The sequence below is a fragment of the Pseudophryne corroboree genome, chromosome 9, assembly GCF_028390025.1.
Source record: "Pseudophryne corroboree isolate aPseCor3 chromosome 9, aPseCor3.hap2, whole genome shotgun sequence".
Lineage (NCBI taxonomy): Eukaryota > Metazoa > Chordata > Amphibia > Anura > Myobatrachidae > Pseudophryne > Pseudophryne corroboree.
Window position 1 is genome coordinate 70,236,317 of NC_086452.1, and position 21,053 is coordinate 70,257,369.

Genomic DNA, 21,053 nt, shown 5'->3' on the forward strand with positions numbered 1-21,053 from the left:
TCTGAGACCCTGACGGTTTCTGCGACATAGGATCAGGCATGGGCTGAGACCCTGACTGTCCTGAGGCTTCAGCTTTTTCCAACCTTTTATGCAAGGAATTAACATTATCATTTAAAACCTTCCACATATCCATCCAATCAGGTGTCGGCGCCGTCGGCGGAGACACCACATTCATTTGCTCCCGCTCTGCTTCCACATAGCCTTCCTCGTCAAACATGTCGACACAAGCGTACCGACACACCACACACACAGGGAATGCCCTTTTTGAAGACAGTTCCCCCACAAGGCCCTTTGGAGAGACAGAGAGAGAGTATGCCAGCACACCACCCAGCGCTATAAACCCAGGAATAACACAGTAACTTAATGTTAACCCAGTAGCTGCTGTTATATTGATTTTTGCGCCTAATTATGTGCCCCTCCCCCCCCTCTCTTTTTACCCTCTTCTACCGTGTATCTGCAGGGGAGAGCCTGGGGAGCTTCCTCTCAGCGGAGCTGTGGAGAAAAAATGGCGCTGGTGAGTGCTGAGGAAGAAGCCCCGCCCCCTCGACGGCGGGCTTCTGTCCCGTTTAAATATGTATTTTCTTGGCGGGGGCTCATACATATATACAGTGCCCAACTGTATATGTGTTCACTTTTGCCAAAAAGAGGTCCAAATGCTGCCCAGGGCGCCCCCCCCTGCGCCCTGCACCCTTACAGTGACCGGAGTATGTGAGGTGTGTGGGAGCAATGGCGCACAGCTGCAGTGCTGTGCGTTACCTCAGTGAAGACCGGAGTCTTCTGCCGCCGATTTCGAAGTCTTCTTGCTTCTCATACTCACCCGGCTTCTGTCTTCCGGCTCTGCGAGGGGGACGGCGGCGCGGCTCTGGGATCGGACGACGAGGGTGAGATCCTGTGTACGATCCCTCTGGAGCTAATGGTGTCCAGTAGCCCTTGAAGCAGGACCTATCTTCAGTGAGTAGGGCTGCTTCTCTCCCCTCTGTCCCACAATGCAGGGAGTCTGTTGCCAGCAGAGCTCCCTGAAAATAAAAAAACCTAACAAAATACTTTCTCACAGTAAGCTCAGGAGAGCTCACTGAAAAGCACCCAGCTCGTCCGGGCACAGATTCAAACTGAGGTCTGGAGGAGGGACATAGAGGGAGGAGCCAGAGCACACCAGAATCTAAATTCTTTCTTAAAGTGCCCATGTCTCCTGCGGAGCCCGTCTATTACCCATGGTCCTTACGGAGTCCACAGCATCCACTAGGACGTTAGAGAAAGGGGTATTACACTGCAGATTGGACCTGGGTAATTCCCAGGTCAGCCACATCTACACTGATCCTGAGTCTGCCTGCATGTCTCTCACAGACCCTCCCATAAGGCAGACCTCTGTATACACAGCCAATCAGCAGCTTTTAAGCATAAATCGTGTCAGATAACCTGGGTCAAGCCGTTTACACTGCACCGTTACCTGGGTCCAACTCTGGTAGTTACCAAGGTTGGGTTCCCTGGTCACTCGCCCTGGGTTATTTTTCAAAGACCCTTTTACATCAAGCTGTGACCTGGGTAGACCCAACAATAACCTGGGTCAAAAGCGCAGACAAAAGGGGTATTAGTCTCCAAACCGCTAGGCGCCCAGGATTGATTGTAGGTTGTCTAAAAGATGATCTGGCCCTGGTTGAGAGCCTGTTTATTTTGGTGAACTGAAGCAGAGTTCCTGCAACTATATGCATAAAGAGAAAAGGAATCAGCTAAGCGTGGGGGGGGGGGGACGACACACAAAATATTTGAAACTACTTTTATTTGAGATTAGAGATATATATTTTTTAAAGTATCAAATTACTTCAATATTCACAATGTTTATTTATAAATGTTATATTTTAATTCCGAAACATAAATGTATGTGCCCTATGGTGGGGCTGTTCACAGCAAAGTATTAAAAACTAATATGAGCGAAAAAAGTAAGTGAATAAAAAATTATTTTAAAAACAAAACAGTGTGCTGTCTTTATTCTATTATAGGCTGTAATTATCTTATCGGGGAGCGGTGTACAATTATTCATCGAATTCTATCATTGTATATTCTCAATTATATGTTCTTGACTGTATTATCAAGCCTCGCAGAACAGTCCAGTTTGAAACAATGTTTCTGAGTGAGAAAATATTACTTAGTATCACATCCCATATGTAACTGTTGCAGCTTCTCATAGTAACTTGCAGCCAGCCTTCCCTCCAGTGAGATCCGTTTGAATGGTCTTATTCAAGGTTAGTCTAGAAGCAGACGTACAAGCAGCCGCCTGTCACCACTCAGGTCATGAGTATAGAGATAACCGTATGAGAATCTTTACACGCGGCTTAAAAACCAGTGTTATTAACAAATATAATGGTATGATCTATAGGTTTCTTGATGTCCTTCAAGATCTGATCGGTGTCTACTTGGGTGTGGTATAACAGATAGACAGGGGTATATTTACTAAAATTCGTATTTGTACCGATTTGGAGGGAGATTCATCACGAATGACATCGAAAGTGTAAATTTGCAACTTTTTGAATTTTTTACGACTAATTTACTAAGCTGTCGTATTCTGCATTTTCGTGTTTTCCGATGTCGATGTCATTCGTATTTTTTGGCAGTGTTTTACGGGAGTGAATAGTAAAACACTGCCGACATTAACACAATGAATCTCGGCCGGATCTGTGAGATCCGTGCAGGGCTTCATTGTGCATCTTTCGTTAAAAAAAATAACCTTTTTACAAATCTTTAAAAAAAAATGCGTGGGGTCCCCCCCCCCCCCCTAAGCAAAACCAGCCTCGGGCTCTTTGAGCCGGTCCTGGTTGAAAAAATATGGGGGGAAAAATGACAGGGGTTCCCCCATATTTAATCAACCAGCACCGGGCTCTGCGCCTGGTCCTGGTTCCAAAAATACGGGGGACAAAAAGCGTAGGGGTCCCCCGTATTTTTGAAACCAGCACCGGGCTCCACTAGCCAGGTACATAATGCCACAGCCGGGGGACACTTTTATATTGGTCCCTGCGGCCCTGGCATTACATACCCAACTAGTCACCCCTGGCCGGGGTACCCTGGAGGAGTGGGAACCCCTTAAATCAAGGGATCCCCCCCTCCAGCCACCCAAGGGCCAGGGGTGACCGAAAGTAACCTCACCGATGACCGCAAAGTTCCCACCATTGGTTACAATGGAGCGCATAGGCGCTACATTGTATCACTGCCGTGTGCTGCCTGACAGACACTACAGGAGCACACAGCCAATCAGGGAGCGCCACGTCGTGGCGCTCCCTGATTGGCTGAAGGAACCCACTTAGACAGGAGTCAGGGGGGGTCCTGGCAGTTGGGGAAAGGGGTCCCATGTGAAAACATGGGGCCCTTTTCAGTGCGTGGTCGGGTGTCCGTTTTTTTATTTTGCAAAGTACGTGGATTATACAAAGAACAGAAGAGGACCGATCTACACTGGATTATGTGAGTATATTTTTTTCCACAGGTACCCCATGGATTCTACATGGAGAAGAGGACCGACCCTCGTGTGAACATAGGTAAGTATGTATGTTTGGAGGTGTGCATGTATGTAATAAACTTATACTTTCAAGGTGTGTGTCTGTTTTTATTGGGGTATTTTTTAGTAGTAGTACAACAGGTACCAGCGGGCCCGGTTTTCCACCGCATGCTGGTACTTGTGGTTCTCCAAGTACCAGCTTGCGGGGGAGGCTTGCTGGGACTTGTAGTACTGCTACTAAAAACAATATTCACATTTTTACAAAAAGGCTATCAGCCCCCCATCCGCCGCCCTTGGATGGGGGGGGGGGGGGGGGGGACAGCCTCGGGCTTCACCCCTGGCCCTTGGGTGGCTGGAGGGGGGGGACCCCCTTGATTTAAGGGGTTCCCACTCCTCCAGGGTACCCCGGCCAGGGGTGACTAGTTGGGTATGTAATGCCAGGGCCGCAGGGACCAATATAAAAGTGTCCCCCGGCTGTGGCATTATGTACCTGGCTAGTGGAGCCCGGTGCTGGTTTCAACAATACGGGGGACCCCTACGCTTTTTGTCCCCCGTTTTTTGGAACCAGGACCAGGCGCAGAGCCTGGTGCTGGTTGATTAAATATGGGGGAACCCCTGTCATTTCCCCCCCCATATTTTTGCAACCAGGACCGGCTCAAAGAGCCCAAGGCTGGTTTTGCTTAGGAGGGGGGACCGCACGCATTTTTTCCCAGCAAATTTAACACTTTCCCACCCCTTCCCACTGATAAACATGCACGGATCTCATGGATCCGTGCATGCCTATCAGAACACAGTAAAAAAAAAGCAGGTCTGTTTTATTTTAGCATCTTTTTACGATTTGTATTTTTTCACGGCAGTGTTTGGCTATTGCCGGCAGTGTTTGTGAATTACACTTTTTAGTAAATTACCGAGTTCTACCAAATAACAGGCGTATTTGACCGATGGTGTATTCATTCGTAATTTTTTTCTTTGAGTTCCAAAAAAATACGAATGCCCTCATCACTGCCGAGATTTGAGTTTAGTAAATTCCCGAGATGACACTTTGAAGAAAAAACACCATCTCGGTCAAAATCGGGAGCTTAGTAAATTTCCCCCACAGTGTCTAGTAAGACAGTCAATAGATAGACACCACATGTTAGACGGTTAAAAGGTAGACATGAAAAAAGTAGACAGTCCAAAAGGCTGACAGGGTCAGAAGGAAGATGGGGTCAATAGGTCAACATAAAAAATGGTCGACATAAAAAAGGTAGACACTTTTTTTTTTTTTTTTTGCATTTTTGGGGTTTGTTTGGATTGTTTTGTCATCTGGGACCCCCAAGTGTAAAAAAGGCATCCCCTCGTGATGCTTGCTTCGCTCTCCACGCTTCGGGTTCAGTGGTTCACTGCACTCGCCACAAGGTTTATATCCAACTTTATGCCGACATGGATAGAGAAGGTATGATAAAGTCCAAATACATGTAAAATTGAAAAAACCTGTCTCTACCTTTTTTTATGTCGACTTTTTTACCCTGTCGACATTTTGTACTGTCTACCTTTTTCATGTCGACCTTTTGACCCTATCGATCTAATGTCTGTCTAACATATGATGTCTGTCTATTGACTGTCTAACTAGACACTATCTATCATCCGGATACTGTCTACTTTTCCTATAAGCACCTTTCTGCTAATAAACTTGTGTTACCAGCTCTTGAAAATATAGATAAAACAGCTCTCTTTATATCCATATTATTTCTGTGTTTACCACATCACACCAAATACTTATAGTAGGGGTTATTCAGGTCACATCCACCACAAATTACCTTTGCCAGCCCTAATGCGATCAGATCACATTGGCTACGACTGTCTCTGTCTGATTGACAGGCATAGGTGTTTGCGGGGCGACAATGTGGCATTGCGGTAGTAGGACGCTAAACGCAGGGGTGGGTTGGCGCTGTTTTCGGGGCGGCTGTGTGACATCACACCCAGCCTCCCTGAAGGAAAAAATGGCGTCAGTGCACCTGCCTTCGCTGCCAGGCTGTGAAGGCAGTGGTCGTCCACAGTTGCTGTGACCGCAATTTAATTGCGGTCGCAGCCGCTGGGCAGTACAGCCCCAGCATGCGATAGAAATGCTCGCAGATTCTGCTTTTTAGCAGAATCTGCAATCCAACCTGAATCAGGTCCAAAAGTCAGTGCATGCTGTGTGTGTGATAGCAATTAACATATTTCATGATCTTTTGGACATTATTAGGGTAGTTTTGTTCTATAATATCTACTCCTTATCTTGTCATTCTTACATCAGATCATATAGAGATCATTTAAATAAATATAAACATATATTATGGGGTTATCCAATTACCCGCGGTCAGTGACCACTGGTAATTGTATCGTCAGGGGCTATCCAATTAGCCACGGTGTGGTGCACTCCTCCTTCCGATGCCGGTACTTCTCAGGGATTCTAATCCGTGATAAGTGGCCTGCCGAAGCCGCGATGATACATGGGATCAGGAACTTATTGCGCAGGTGCGTCGTTAGCGAAAAAAGCGATTGCAGCGGTGACAGCAAGAAGATTGGCAGGAGGAAGGTAAATCCGGGATGCAACTCACCATTTTCGGGGAGGGGCGAGTCCAACGCAGCCGTGTCCAGGTGTTTGGAGGGCGGATGCTGACGTCAATTCTGGGACCTGCTGGATTGATCGCACAGGGTAAGTAACTCTTACCCTGGTCTTGTTTTGCAGGAAACCTTTTTTTGCATAGCAGGGCTGCACAAACGTTCGCAGCCTTGCTATGCAGAAATACACTCCCCCATAGGCGATCAACTCGGAAAGACCCCCGTGTTACTATCTGGAAGTGTCACATGATGTCTGTGGAGGCGGGATCCATGCTCATTGGGCTTGATTCTGAGGTTGATGTGGTAGTTGCCTTCCTTGCATGTTTTGCTGCACTTACGTCTGGGACTTTATGCTAATGTCATTACAAAGCCCTTCCCTGGTGTACATGCGTGCATCCAAATTAACACGGACCGAGACTCCCACTGCCAGCATCAACAGGTGCTGCAATCATCATTAGATGCCACCATTGGTTGTAGAGATGAGCGGGTTCGGTTCCTCGGAATCCGAACCCCCCCGAACTTCAGCCTTTTTACACGGGTCCGAGGCAGACTCGGATCTTCCCGCCTTGCTCGGTTAACCCGAGCATGCCCGAACGTCATCATCCCGCTGTCGGATTCTCGCGAGGCTCGGATTCTATCGCGAGACTCGGATTCTATATAAGGAGCCGCGCGTCGCCGCCATTTTCACACGTGCATTGAGATTGATAGGGAGAGGACGTGGCTGGCGTCCTCTCCGTGTAGAATAGATTAGAGAGACACTTGATTTACTACTTGGGGAGCATTAGGAGTACTCAGTACAGTGCAGAGTTTTGCTGATAGTGACCAGTGACCACCAGTTTTATTTATAATCCGTTCTCTGCCTGAAAAAAAACGATACACAGTCACATACCATATCTGTGCTCAGCCTCAGTGTGCTGCATGATAATATCATCTATGTATATCTGACTGTGCTGAGTGCTCACTGCTCACACAGCTGAATTGTGGGGGAGACTGGGGTGCAGTTATAGCAGGAGTACAGTGCACACTTTTGCCGCCAGTGTGACTGACCAGTGACCACCAGTATATTGTCTGCCTGAAAAAGTTAAACAAACACTCCTGTGGTGTTTTTTTATTTTTATTCTATAAACGCATTCTGCTGACAGTGTCCAGCAGGTCCGTCATTCATTATATTATATAAATATTTACCTGCAGTAGTGTTATATTTTTTATGTTCATCTCTATCATCTTTATCATCTCTATATTAGCAGACGCAGTACGGTAGTCCACGGCTGTGGCTACCTCTGTGTCGTCAGTGCTCGTCCATAATTGTATACCTACCTGTGGTGGGTTTTTTTTTTCTATCTTCTTCATACTAGTAGTTTAGGAGTCTGCTGACAGTGTCCAGCAGGTCCGTCATTATATTATATATACCTGCAGTAGTGATATATATATATTTTTTATATCATTATCATCTCTATACTAGCAGACGCAGTACGGTAGTCCATGGCTGTGGCTACCTCTGTGTCGTCAGTGCTCGTCCATAATTGTATACCTACCTGTGGTGGTTTTTTTTTTTCTATCTTCTTCATACTAGTAGTTTAGGAGTCTGCTGACAGTGTCCAGCAGGTCCGTCATTATATTATATATACCTGCAGTAGTGATATATATATATATTTTTTATATCATTATCATCTCTATACTAGCAGACGCAGTACGGTAGTCCACGGCTGTAGCTACCTCTGTGTCGTCAGTCACTCGTCATCCATAAGTATACTAGTATCCATCCATCTCCATTGTTTACCTGAGGTGCCTTTTAGTTGTGCCTATTAAAATATGGAGAACAAAAATGTTGAGGTTCCAAAAATAGGGAAAGATGAAGATCCACTTCCACCTCGTGCTGAAGCTGCTGCCACTAGTCATGGCCGAGACGATGAAATTCCATCAACGTCGTCTGCCAAGGCCGATGCCCAATGTCATAGTACAGAGCATGTAAAATCCAAAACACAAAATATCAGTAAAAAAAAAATCAGTAAAAAAAGGACTCAAAAATCTAAAATAAAATCGTCGGAGGAGAAGCGTAAACTTGCCAATATGCCATTTACCACACGGAGTGGCAAGGAACGGCTGAGGCCCTGGCCTATGTTCATGGCTAGTGGTTCAGCTTCACATGAGGATGGAAGCACTCAGCCTCTCGCTAGAAAAATGAAAAGACTTAGGGGTATATGCAATTCACGGTGAATCGCGGCAAATTATCGCCGTTTTTTAATTCGACACAATTCGACAGGTGAATGCCGGAATTCACCATATTCAATGAAAAACGGATTCGACATTCCCGCGGGCGAAAAACGTCCGATTTGCCGGATTTTGCCGCGATTTAAAAAAAACGGGAAAAAACGGGAAAAAATGGCGTGGGGTCCCCCCTCCAAAGCATAACCAGCCTCGGGCTCTTCGAGCTGGTCCTGGTTCTAAAAATGCGGGGGAAAAATTGACAGGGGATCCCCCGTATTTTTAAAACCAGCACCGGGCTCTGCGCCTGGTGCTGGTGCAAAAAATACGGGGGACAAAACGAGTAGGGGTCCCCCGTATTTTTCACACCAGCATCGGGCTCCACTAGCTGGACAGATAATGCCACAGCCGGGGGTCACTTTTATACAGTGCCCTGCGGCCGTGGCATTAAATATCCAACTAGTCACCCCTGGCCGGGGTACCCTGGGGAAGTGGGGACCCCTTCAATGAAGGGGTCCCCCCCCAGCCACCCAAGGGCCAGGGGTGAAGCCCGAGGCTGTCCCCCCCATCCAATGGGCTGCGGATGGGAGGCTGATAGCCTGGAGTAAAATGTCTGAATATTGTTTTTTCCAGTAGTACTACAAGTCCCAGCAAGCCTCCCCCGCAAGCTGGTACTTGGAGAACCACAAGTACCAGCATGCGGGAGAAAAACGGGCCCGCTGGTACCTGTAGTACTACTGGAAAAAAAATACCCAAATAAAAACAGGACACACACACCGTGACAGTAAAACTTTAATTCATACGTCGACACACACATACTTACCTATGTTCACACGCCGACATCGGTCCTCTTCTCCATGTAGAATCCACGGATACCTGAAAAGAAAAGATCAATATACTCACCTCAGCCAGGGTCCAGAGATAAATACAGGTACTTGGCAAAATAAAAAAACGCAAAGACCCGATCCTGCGGACTGAAAGGGGTCCCATATTGACATATGAGACCCCTTTCCCCGAATGAGCCGGGACCCCACGTGACTCCTGTCACTAAGGTCCCTTCAGCCAATCAGGAAGCGCTACTACGTGGCGCTCACCTGATTGGCTGTGCGCTGTCTGAACTCAGACAGCGCATCGCACAGCTCCCTCCATTATATTCAATGGTGGGAACTTTGCGGCTAGCGGTGGGGTCACCCGCCGGTCAGCGGCTGACCGCGGGTAACCCCCGCAGACGGCAAAGTTCCCACCATTGTAAGTAATGGAGAAAGCTGTGCGATGCGCTGTCACAGCACAGACAGCGCACAGCCAATCAGGTGAGTGCCACGTAGTAGCGCTTCCTGATTGGCTGAAGGGACCTTTCTGTGACAGCTGTCACGGAGAGGACTCTCAGCATTCGGGGTAAGGGGTCCCATGTGTAAGCATGGGACCCCTTTCAGTCCGTTTGGTCGGGTGTCCGGTTTGTTGTTTTTTTACAAGTACGTGGATTTATCTCTGGACCCTGGTTGAGGTGAGTATATTGATCTTTTCTTTTCAGGTATCCGTGGATTCTACATGGAGAAGAGGACCGATGTCGGCGTGTGAACATAGGTAAGTATGTGTGTGTCGACGTATGAAATAAAGTTTTACTTTCACGGTGTGTGTGTGTCCTGTTTTTATTTGGGTATTTTTTTCCCAGTAGTACTACAGGTACCAGCGGGCCCGTTTTTCTCCCGCATGCTGGTACTTGTGGTTCTCCAAGTACCAGCTTGCGGGGGAGGCTTGCTGGGACTTGTAGTACTACTGGAAAAAACAATATTCAGACATTTTACTCCAGGCTATCAGCCTCCCATCCGCAGCCCATTGGATGGGGGGGACAGCCTCGGGCTTCACCCCTGGCCCTTGGGTGGCTGGGGGGGGGACCCCTTGATTGAAGGGGTCCCCACTTCCCCGGGGTACCCCGGCCAGGGGTGACTAGTTGGATATTTAATGCCACGGCCGCAGGGCACTGTATAAAAGTGACCCCCGGCTGTGGCATTATCTGTCCAGCTAGTGGAGCCCGATGCTGGTGTGAAAAATACGGGGGACCCCTACTCGTTTTGTCCCCCGTATTTTTTGCACCAGCACCAGGCGCAGTGCCCGGTGCTGGTTTTAAAAATACGGGGGATCCCCTGTCAATTTTTTCCCCGCATTTTTAGAACCAGGACCAGCTCGAAGAGCCCGAGGCTGGTTATGCTTTGGAGGGGGGACCCCACGTCATTTTTTTCAGGGATTTTACCATCCATCTATAAAAAAAAATAAAAAAATAAAAAAATATTATTTTAAAAAATATATAAATATTACTTGTGCCTCCAAAAAAGACAAACCAAGTACCTAATCCCTTCTAATATAAATAGATCTGATATTACCAAGAAAGAAAGAAAAAGAAAAAAACATGTTTTAATTTTTTTTTATTGTTTTCACCCTCCAAAGTGTGGCGGATTGGGCCAGGTGTTTGTGTCGGCCACTTGGGTCGCTTAGCTTAGCCATCCAGCGACCTCGGTGCAAATTTTAGGACTAAAAATAATATTGTGAGGTGTTCAGAATAGACTGAAAATGAGTGGAAAATATGGTTATTGAGGTTAATAATACTTTGGGATCAAAATGACCCCCAAATTCTATGATTTAAGCTGTTTTTTAGGGTTTTTTGAAAAAAACACCCGAATCCAAAACACACCCGAATCCGACAAAAAAAATTCGGTGAGGTTTTGCCAAAACGCGTTCGAACCCAAAACACGGCCGCGGAACCGAACCCAAAACCAAATCACAAAACCCGAAAAATTTCCGGTGCACATCTCTAATTGGTTGTACCATTGAAACCTGCACCAGACCGATGCTAGGTGCAGATCATCCATCTGAGTATGGCCATCAATGTGTACGATTCAGCATCTCTGTATGCAACCACCTTCAGCAACACGCCAGTGTCACTCCTAAGACAAGCCCATACCATGTTACATCTGCATCTGATTAGCCAGCCCCCTGTAACCACCCACAAACATCCAACACATTTCTAATACACTTCCTTGTGCGTGCGTGCATCTGAATCTGTACTGCGTCTCTGTATGATCACCGTCAGGACACAAGCGTGATGCAATTCAGATGCATGTTACGTCCAACATTGCCACAGGCCCATCATGTTGTATACTATGCCATAGTGGTGCTGTATGTGGAGTTGTATATGCAATATTTACAAAAGGCAAACAATATCTATCACAGGAAAAAAAACACATTGGCCCGATTAGGGGAAAAGAAAACACACATATTGACACCCAAATTAAAAAATAAAACACACAGGTTCTCACGGTAAAAAACACAAACACATTGGACCCGGCGGGGAAAGAAACAACACTTTTGTCCCTGACAGGAAAAAAAAACACACACATTGGCGCCAGTGTGGGACGCTACAGGCGCCGAACCCCCCCGCCGCGGATCCCCTTCTCCCAGCAGCCCATCCAGAAGCCAGCACTGGTCCCCGCGTCGCTAGGTGTGCCCACATGGGCGCGTCATCATGGGGCGACGCGGGCGACGAATAGGGAGTCGCCATGTCACCCGGCCCAGAAGCCCCTGCAGGGGGGTATATAGGGGACGGCGCGGAGGAGGAAGGAGAGCCCTGCACGTGGAGCCCAGCTGGAGAAGGACGTCTGCTGCTGCTGTTGTTGCTGCTCCTCCTCCTCCTCATGTTGCTGCTGCAGTTTGCACTGGGATCCCTGCGGTTCAGAGTCCATCTGCTGCATTTGCCACTACTCCTGACGCTGTGTCCGGTGGTCCAGGTAAGCCCTCAGTGAGGCACCCTCTCGGTGTAGATATTGTGTGTCACTGTATTCTCATAGACTAGGTATTGTGATTCTCTGTATTCTCATAGACTGTAGTTATTGTGCGTCACTGTATGTTACGGTATGGTATTTCCTGTGCGCATAGCATTCTGCGGTATTCCACCACATAGTGGTTAGGGGGCTGTAGATTGGTCAGGCAGCAGGCCTCGCTTAGGCGCTAGGCCGCAGGTACCCAGTCGAGGTCCGCCTTCGTGCGTTACTTCCCAGTCAGGCTCCCCTCGCTGGTAGGCTATTAGCTGTGTGAAGTCCGGTTGGTGGCCGCTCGCTCCTGTCTGCCGCCATGCGCCTCCACCCGCGGTGCTTTCTCTTGCGTATTTCTGCCCTAGGTACCAGAAGTGTGATCGCTCATCGCGCAAGCGGACAAGATCGAGTTGGGTGAGCAAATCTGTGTTCCATGTGTGTTACGTAAGTTCGTCACCCCATTCCCCACCCCTTCCCCTGTTTGTGGGCGTTTCCGTCCGGGGACGCACCGGGTGCTTACGCACCTCACGGGCACCCAGTCTGAGGCCACAAGTGCCAATGATGACCCATTATTTAGCATCGCCCGGGGGTGTCTCTCCTTCCCTCCTCTCTGTCCGTGCGTATGTAGGTTGTTGTCTCCTTTACAGGAAACATCCAGGCGGTCCCTCCCAGGGGAGCAGAAGGACTGCCCTCGGTAAGTATATTAGCACCCGAACCACATCAGGCCCTCCTACACCAACAAGAAAACCCCTTCACAAACACTGGCCCCCACAGTAACCCCCCCCACACACACACACACACGCACACCCATGCACACACATTAGCCTTACAGGAAAAAACACAGTTGCCTCAGCCTGTAGCAGAAGACTGGACTGTCAGTGGCAGAAAAGAGAGAGTAGAGTAGCATCCAGTCCACTGGCGTTTCTATAATGGGTGCAGTGTGTGCGGTGCACACGGGCCCCTGAGTCCAGAGGGGGCCCCCACCGCACATGCTGCACCCATTTTCTAAATACTTACCCCTCCGAAGTCCAGCGCAGGCATCCGCAGCGCCGCTAGAACACAGTGAAAATGGCCCAGCGGCCATTTTCACGGCATTCCGCGCATGCGCAGTAGAGAGATCTCAGGGAAAATGGCCGCCGCACCATTTTCCCGGAGATCTGCGCATGCGCAGTAGAGTCTGAGCCCTCTAGAGACCAGACTCTACGGCGCTCCAGGCAGAGAGGAGGGGGCCCGACGGAGGAGGCTGAACACGGGCCTCCTCCTCTCTTAAAACGCCCCTGATCCAGTCCCTCCCTTGCTCTCAGCCATGGATGCTACCAGTGGGGGGTGCCAGGTGTGAGGGAGGGGGACACCAGGGGGGTTATTTATATGTGGAAGCAAACCAAACAAAGCAAGCCACTGGGCAAAACTAAGTTGCACTACAAGTTAGACAGACGTAACATGCAGAGAGAGTTAGATCTGGCTGCGGTGTGTCCAACCTAAAATCAAAATTGCAGTATAAAAATAAATCTAATATTTGTGGGCTACATGATAAAGCAGACTGTATTTACCCGCACAGAAAAAAATATAAATGTATGTGCTCACCTTGCATTACAAAATGGTTTATTCCAGATACAAATGTACTAGCTTTTTCTGCCTTGCTTGCAAATCTGAATCCCCAGGTGTGTGGTGGGCGGACAGGGGCACCAGGTGTGTTGCTGTTGGGTACCAGGTGTGGAGGAGGGGGAGCACTAGGGGTGTGGAGGGGGTTATCACCGTGTGTTGAGAGAGTAGGTGGGCAGTCTAGGGAGCCGCGTCTGAGCTGCATGCTGTATGTAACATTAGATAGGCAGCGCACACTACTGTAGTTACAGTCAGAGGCGGAGCTTGTGGTCAGGCAGGCAACACCATCCTCCTCATTCTCAAACAGGGGCTCCGTCATCCCAGTCTTCAGAGCACACCAGCAGCCAGAGTACGCACCACCAGTGCTGATGTTCTGGGAAGGGGGTGCTATGGGCTGGAGAGGCTGTGCTGCTGCTCTGGCGGGAAGGGGGGGGGGGGGGGGTTATGGGCAGGAGAGGCTATGCTGCTGTTTTAGAGGGAGGTTGTGGGCAGTAGAGGCTGTGCGGCCAGCTAAGGGAGCAGATACCTTAGTGGGAAGGAGATGAGGGGGCTGAATGTAGTTCCTTCTGATGAAGCGTGGAGCTTCAGGAATGGACAGGAAGAGAGTTGAAAACTGAAGACTTGCGGACTGTGGAATGTGTGCTCGGAAAACGATGCTAAAGAACACTGAATATTTAAAGACTGAGGACTGAAGAATGCATGCTTGGAAGACGAGGCTGAAAAATACTGAATAATTAAAGACAGCGGACTGAAGAATGTATGCTTGGAAGACGAGGCTGAAGAATACTGAATAATTAAAGACTGTGGACTGAAGAATGTATGCTTGGAAGACGAGGTAAAAGAACACTGAAGAATTAAAGACTGAGTCCTAAAGAATGTATGCTTGGAAACGATGCTGAAGAACACTGAAGATCTAAAGACTGCGGACTGAAGAATGCTGTTCCTAACTCAGGGATCCCTCAACAGCCCCAGGGTTCCTAAAGAGTGGCGGCTGACTGCTGGCAGCGGGACTGGAGCGACTGTCGGCGACAGCTCACCTTATGCTGCAGCGGTGGGAAAGGAGACTGAGCTAGTGAACAACTAGTACGCACAAATAAGCACAAGAATTGTTTTGGGAACACAGAGTTGGAGCACCTGCTTGAAGTAGGACCTTAAAGCACTTGCAGTGCTCTCAACAATTCTGACCCCTTTATCAGGAGAAGCTGCCCCGGATTGGCTGAGAAGAACATGGAGCCTCACCATTGCCTCCACTGTAAGTCATCTCGAACATGGCGGCTCTCAGTTTGGCGGACACTGCCCAGCTCACCACTTCAAGCACTCCAGCAACTGCACTGGAGCCCGTCGGACTCGCCGCAGCAGCCCTCCGCCGCAGCAGCCCCGCCAGCCCTCGGACCCCAGAGCCCAACGTAAGACCCCGGACTCTGACAGTTTATCATACACTATTTTTTGGGATCCAGACAACAGATCTACAATGTCTAGGTCGACAGTTGATATCATATGGTCAACATGGACAAAAGGTCGACCTGCGAAAGGTAGACAGTGGAAAATTTAATTTTCATGTTTTTGGACTATTTCCATCCTTGACCATCCATGTCACAAATAATAACCTTTAGTAACCTTGTGACGAGCGAAGCGTTTCTACAAACGGTGGTCCCAAATGGAAAAACTATTCACACGAACCCCAAAAATTCTACAAAAAAAAGGTGTGTCAACCATGGTCATGTCGATCTTTTGACCCTGTCAACCTTTTCTAGTGTTGATCTTTCATAGGTCAACCTTTTCTCTATATCAACCTAATAACCGTCAATCTAGACATTGTAGATCTTCTACAACACACCCTTATTTTTTTAAAGACTAAACAAATGTATTCATATCAGTAAGTGGAAACCTGCCTGGAGTCTGATCTAGCCGAATAGGAATGGTGGTGAATCCTGGAGAATTGGGCATCATCATCCACCTCAGTGGCAAACGCAGGACTTGCATGGGGGGGTTTCCAGAACTGGGTGGAGCCAATCACGGGGGGTGGGGACTGAGGTGACCCAGTATATACTGGGTCCGTAAAACTAGCGTGTATGTGTGTATGTATATATATACATAGAGAGAGAGAGAGAGAATACTAGTCCGGCACTCACATGTGAACAGCAGATGATGAAAGTGCTCCGGTTCCCTCCAGCCAGGCCAAAAGCCCGTGTATACAGGGGAACAGAAATAAGGCGGCGCTCAGGAGACATATACGTGGTGAAACCAACGGGTGCTTTTATTGACATTTCGGGGGTTCGTAACCCCGTCTTCAGGACACACACAGTGAAACTGTGAAATAACAGAGTTTAAATACCTTACCTGGCGCCTCTCCAGCCGTCTTCACCGCACCTCCGTTCAGCTTCCGGGATCCAGGCTTCCGGTCTCAGCTGCGGTCACATGACCAGATGCCCACTCTCCGAGCCGTCATGCGGGGGCGTGTGGGATCGTTGCCAGGATACGCCTGTCAATAATACCAATCATCACATCAAGGGCTGAATGAAGTGCAAATAATGTGCAACAATATGACAGGCTAGCCAATTCACTGCCTGAACAATCAGATGTAAACAATAAATGGAGACAACGTGTGCAGTACATAATAGTGTTCCAAGTGCTAAATATATAAAAAGCTGGGATAAAAAGATCTACAATTAAAAACATTAGAACTAAGCAGCACAATATCACATTACAAGGCTCAATACCTGTTAATGTGAAGACCCAAAAGGTCTAAATTTCAACCTGATTAATTCTTAATGAAACTGGTGTAAATTAAACAGTTACACACTAACAGTAAACATATCGTGTTTAAAAGGTCTCTGTTCAATCATTAACCTACGATCTCTGGTCAATGAGAGCCAAGAGTCCGAGGCATATCTAAGTGCCCTAAGGGCGACATACAAAAACTGTATACTCTAATAGAAATAATGACATTCCATCACTCAATAACAAATCCCTCAAATGAAGTTACGCATGTCCAAGGATTCATTCAAACCCTTAGGGCTGAGTGTATTAAGGGTCAAAATCCATCTAGTTTCGAGTTGTAGCAAATGTTTGGCCCTATCTCCACCCCTTATTGAAAAGAGGGCCTGGTCTATGATGAGATACTGTAATGTCACCAGACTATGTCTGGCTATGGCAAAATGCCTTGCTACAGGCTGTTCACTTACTTTTAAATTCAGTTTTTACTATGGATACGATAGTTGAACACCATGAGAATGTAGATAAAGAGGAAGTAGATATGAAAGAAGTAGAGAGTAATATGAGGAAGTTGGAATATGTCCTACTCAAAGAAAGTAGGATATGGTGGGAGACCACCACACTAGAAAGGTATGTCACAGAAAAAATGATTCCAAGAGGTCTAAAAATAGACAAGAAACCTGCCTCAGATCAAGAAAGTATAGAATTCTATGAGAAATGGGAAACGATTTTGGAAGAATGTTCATTGGCTTTAATTAATCTGATAATTCAAGAAAGAAAGAGAAAATTAGCACATTTAGAATGCCAAATAGAGGAATACACTGAGTTACTAACACCATATAGAGAATTAGACGAGTACATAAAGATGGAAGGAGATATGGAAAGGAGGATAGTTAGGAAAGAGAAGGAGATTATATTGCGGAAAAAAGAGAAAGTTTATTAGGGACAAATCCGAGAAAAAGGGTAGAGGAAAAGAACGAAGGGAATCGACCATAAAAATACAGTAGAATCGGTTAGGGAATCCAGTAACAGAACCCCTTGTGACTGTGAGAGAAGCCCGACTCCAGAGAGATTTACTACACCGAAACAAAAAAGAAAAAATTCATATCAGAATCATAACACCAGGAGGTATTCCCCGATAATTAGAGAAACAGACCAAAGGAGGGGAGGACGAATGAAATACCAACATGATAGACCATATAAGAGGAACTATGAAAGTAGAAATACATTTTATATAAAGGATGAATGGAGGGGAAGTGAGGAGCACAGATCGACCCCCCCCCCCCCTCCCCCCCTGAGGATGGAGAATAGGTATCGGGCATTTGATAATGATAATTTTTTAGGATGGAACAGGAGGAGGCAAAGAAGGTATTAGTCTTCACCAGGATAAAGAAGAAAAGGGGTAAAAGAGGAAGAGGCCTGATGAAAGAAAGGATAGAAAGAGAGACAAATAAAGAGAAAATCACTATTTTTAATCTAAGTAAACATCAATTATCCAAAGAAGAACAGAATGTGTGTTGGAAAAAGGGCTAAAGTTTGCCCCTGACAACAAACTGAACAAGCTCGATACATATCTGGATATCCAGAAATTCGTGAGGAAAGTGTCCTTGAAAAAGTATTTCCTCACGCAGAAAGTAGAAACGACACAGACAAGGGATCCTTTTAGGCCTAAATCAACTTTTAACCCCACTTTTAACCGAGGTTGCTTTATTAAAAGTTTTAATAAAGCAGTTTCCACAGACCTGGAAAAAGCCCATTTGAAAGTGAACTGGAACTCCAATATAACCAAAGCACAAAGGAAAGCCATAGTCAGCCTGAATGAAAATACCAACATCATCATCAAACCAGCGGACAAGGGGGGGGGGGGCCTGGTAGTGATGGATGTGGAGAAATACGATAATGAAATAAAAAGACAATTAGAGGATAAAGAGACTTATATCCCACTAAGAGGCAACCCCAGTGAAAGAATAGAAAAGAATCTCCACAGTTTAGTAGCCAAATACAGAGAAAGAGAAATTTTATCAGATAAAGAAGAACAATATATCAGAGTCAGTGTCCCCAGTCTTCCTGTTTTCTATATATTACCTAAAATATATAAGGACTTAGAAAACCCACCGGGAAGACCTATCGTGGCGGGAACCAACTCCATCACGTCGAATTTATCTCATTTTATCGACCACCATCTCCAGCCTGAGGTTTTAAAAGTGAAATCGTACATTAAAGACACGACAGATATTTTAAATAAATTAAACCAAGTAATTTGGAATGATAATTTGATTTTATGTACCGCTGATGTAAGCAGCCTGTATACCATTATTAAACACGAAAGAGGTATACAGGCGGTCCAATACCATTTAGAAAAGAATGAGACTATGAAAAATGTATCCCCCTTTTTAGTAGAAGGTATTGAATTTATTTTGAATAATAATTTCTTTTGGTATAGCGGAAAATTTTATCAGCAGGTTAGGGGTACTGCGATGGGAACCCAGTTTGCTCCCTCATATGCAAACTTGTTCATGAGTTTATGGGAGGATACTCATGTCTGGGGGAACAATTCCTTTTTGTCTAATATCAAACTTTGGTATAGATATATAGATGACATCGTTTTTATATGGGAAGGCAAAAGTCACCAATTAGAAGAATTCTGCAGATTATTAAATACCAATTATTTTAATATTAATTTGGTTTTTAATACTAGTAAAATGGAAATCAATTTCCTGGATCTGACAATATATATAAAGGAGGGACAGATTCATACCAAATCCTTTTTTAAAACCACTGATAGTAACTCCTACATACCAACGGACAGTAATCATCATCCGAATTGGATCAGAAACATACCGAAGGGACAATTCCGTAGGATGAGAAGGAATTGTACTGAAGTAGAGGTTTTTAAAGATCAGGCCAACAAATTGAAAGAAAAATTTCTGACAAAAGGCTATTCGAAAGAGCCAATGAATCAGTATATTGATGAGGTGATGCATATGGAAAGAGGTGACATCCTTAAATCAAAAGACAAAACCAATAAATCCTCGGAAGATATGATACTACCATTCATCACATCATTTAACAGCCAATATAAGAGCATGGAAAAAATTGTGAAGAAACATTGGCATCTTCTTGTACGTGATCCAATTCTGAAAACTATTATTCCTCCAGAACCGAGATTTATATACCGGAAAGCCCCTAATTTAAAACAAAAAATCACTAGAAGTGCTATCCCACCAAAGAAATCCAATAGAATAAAGACGACGGGTTTCCACAGATGCGGATTATGTAAAATGTGTCAAACACACACAGCACAAACATCAAAGGTGGAGAATTATGTGTCAACATCCTCGGGGAAAAACTATGTGATCAAAGACTTTATCACATGCAACACGAAAAACTGTATTTATCTCATAAAGTGCAAATGCGGCCTGCAATACATCGGGCGCACATCACGACCACTCAAAACTAGGTGGTCGGAACATGTACGAAACATAGAGAAAGGACTAACTACACATTCAGTTTCCAATCACTTCAGAGAAATACATAAAAGTAACTGTGATGGCCTAGCCAAAGTGATAGGAATAAAAATTGTTCATAAACATTGGAGAAAAAATAATGGTGAACAGTTATTAGCCCAAACTGAGATGAAATTAATATATGAGATAGGTACACTGAGTCCAAAAGGGTTAAATTTGGACTTTGAGTTGAAGTGGTTTCTATGAAATATTGCAATAATGTTTTTGACTGTGCACTTTTTAATTTTTAATATTTATTTACAAATGTATATTTTCTGGTATTTCATATATCTAAACTGTTGGTTATTCTGTTATGGTTATTGACAAAGGGTATGCCACACTATGTATGGGAAGCGCTTCACACTTGAAAAGCTCCGTATCTGGCAGGAACCAGTTACTATAGAGTTTGGCTTCCGCTCTGGGCGAGAACGGGTGGAACGCATACGTCATTTGCGTTCCACAGACCAGAAGTCCCACGTCACCGGAAGATCGCGGTGACTTGGGAAAGGAGTTTTTAACACGGATCTACACTTCCGGGAACGGCGGTGGACCGCAAAATAAGGTTTGCGGTCCACACAAAAGGAAGAAAGGGGAAAGAATATTGTGTTAGAGATCCAGATGCGCTACCGGAAACCGGAAATGTTGTGCGTTCCACGGCCGTGGAACGCACGCCAATGCAGGCTGTAATTATTTATTTTTAATAATTTTTTAGTCGCGGACCATCTATAAGTATTAAATGTGAATGTTACATAAGGATAGAATTTAACTGATAGAGAAATGAATTATTAAACAGGTTTTATGCCCAATGGAACCCCGTCCAATCAAAGCACACCTAAAGGTATAAATAGACAGTATACCCCAGATACACCACACACCTTGAGGAAGGCTCACATTTAGAGCTGAAACGCGTTGGTGATTGATTGGAGGGACCTTTCATGACCAGAGGGGAATAAGAACCAGCCGAGAATCCGCAGTGGTTGTTTTGGTTGCTGCAAATCCCGGGAAGTAACCTTACATGCGTTTCTGGGTGGGCTATCTGACACCCCACACAATCTGGTACGCAGGTCCACCTAATCTGTGGTGGATTTTTATTCATTCATTCATTATTCATATGCTGCTAATTATATGAGTTATATGTATGCCTATTTG

At 46.0% G+C, this 21,053-nt stretch overlaps 1 long non-coding RNA gene across 2 annotated transcripts in view; it reads right to left on the bottom strand.

Moving 5' to 3' along the window:
* LOC134956690 (uncharacterized) overlaps positions 1-21,053 on the bottom strand; it is a 45,406-nt gene that overhangs the window by 6,452 nt on the left and 17,901 nt on the right. For both annotated transcript variants that reach the window (XR_010186096.1, XR_010186097.1), the window contains exon 3: positions 16,024-16,165. This is a non-coding gene — a long non-coding RNA (uncharacterized LOC134956690). The remainder of the gene's footprint in view (positions 1-16,023; positions 16,166-21,053) is intronic.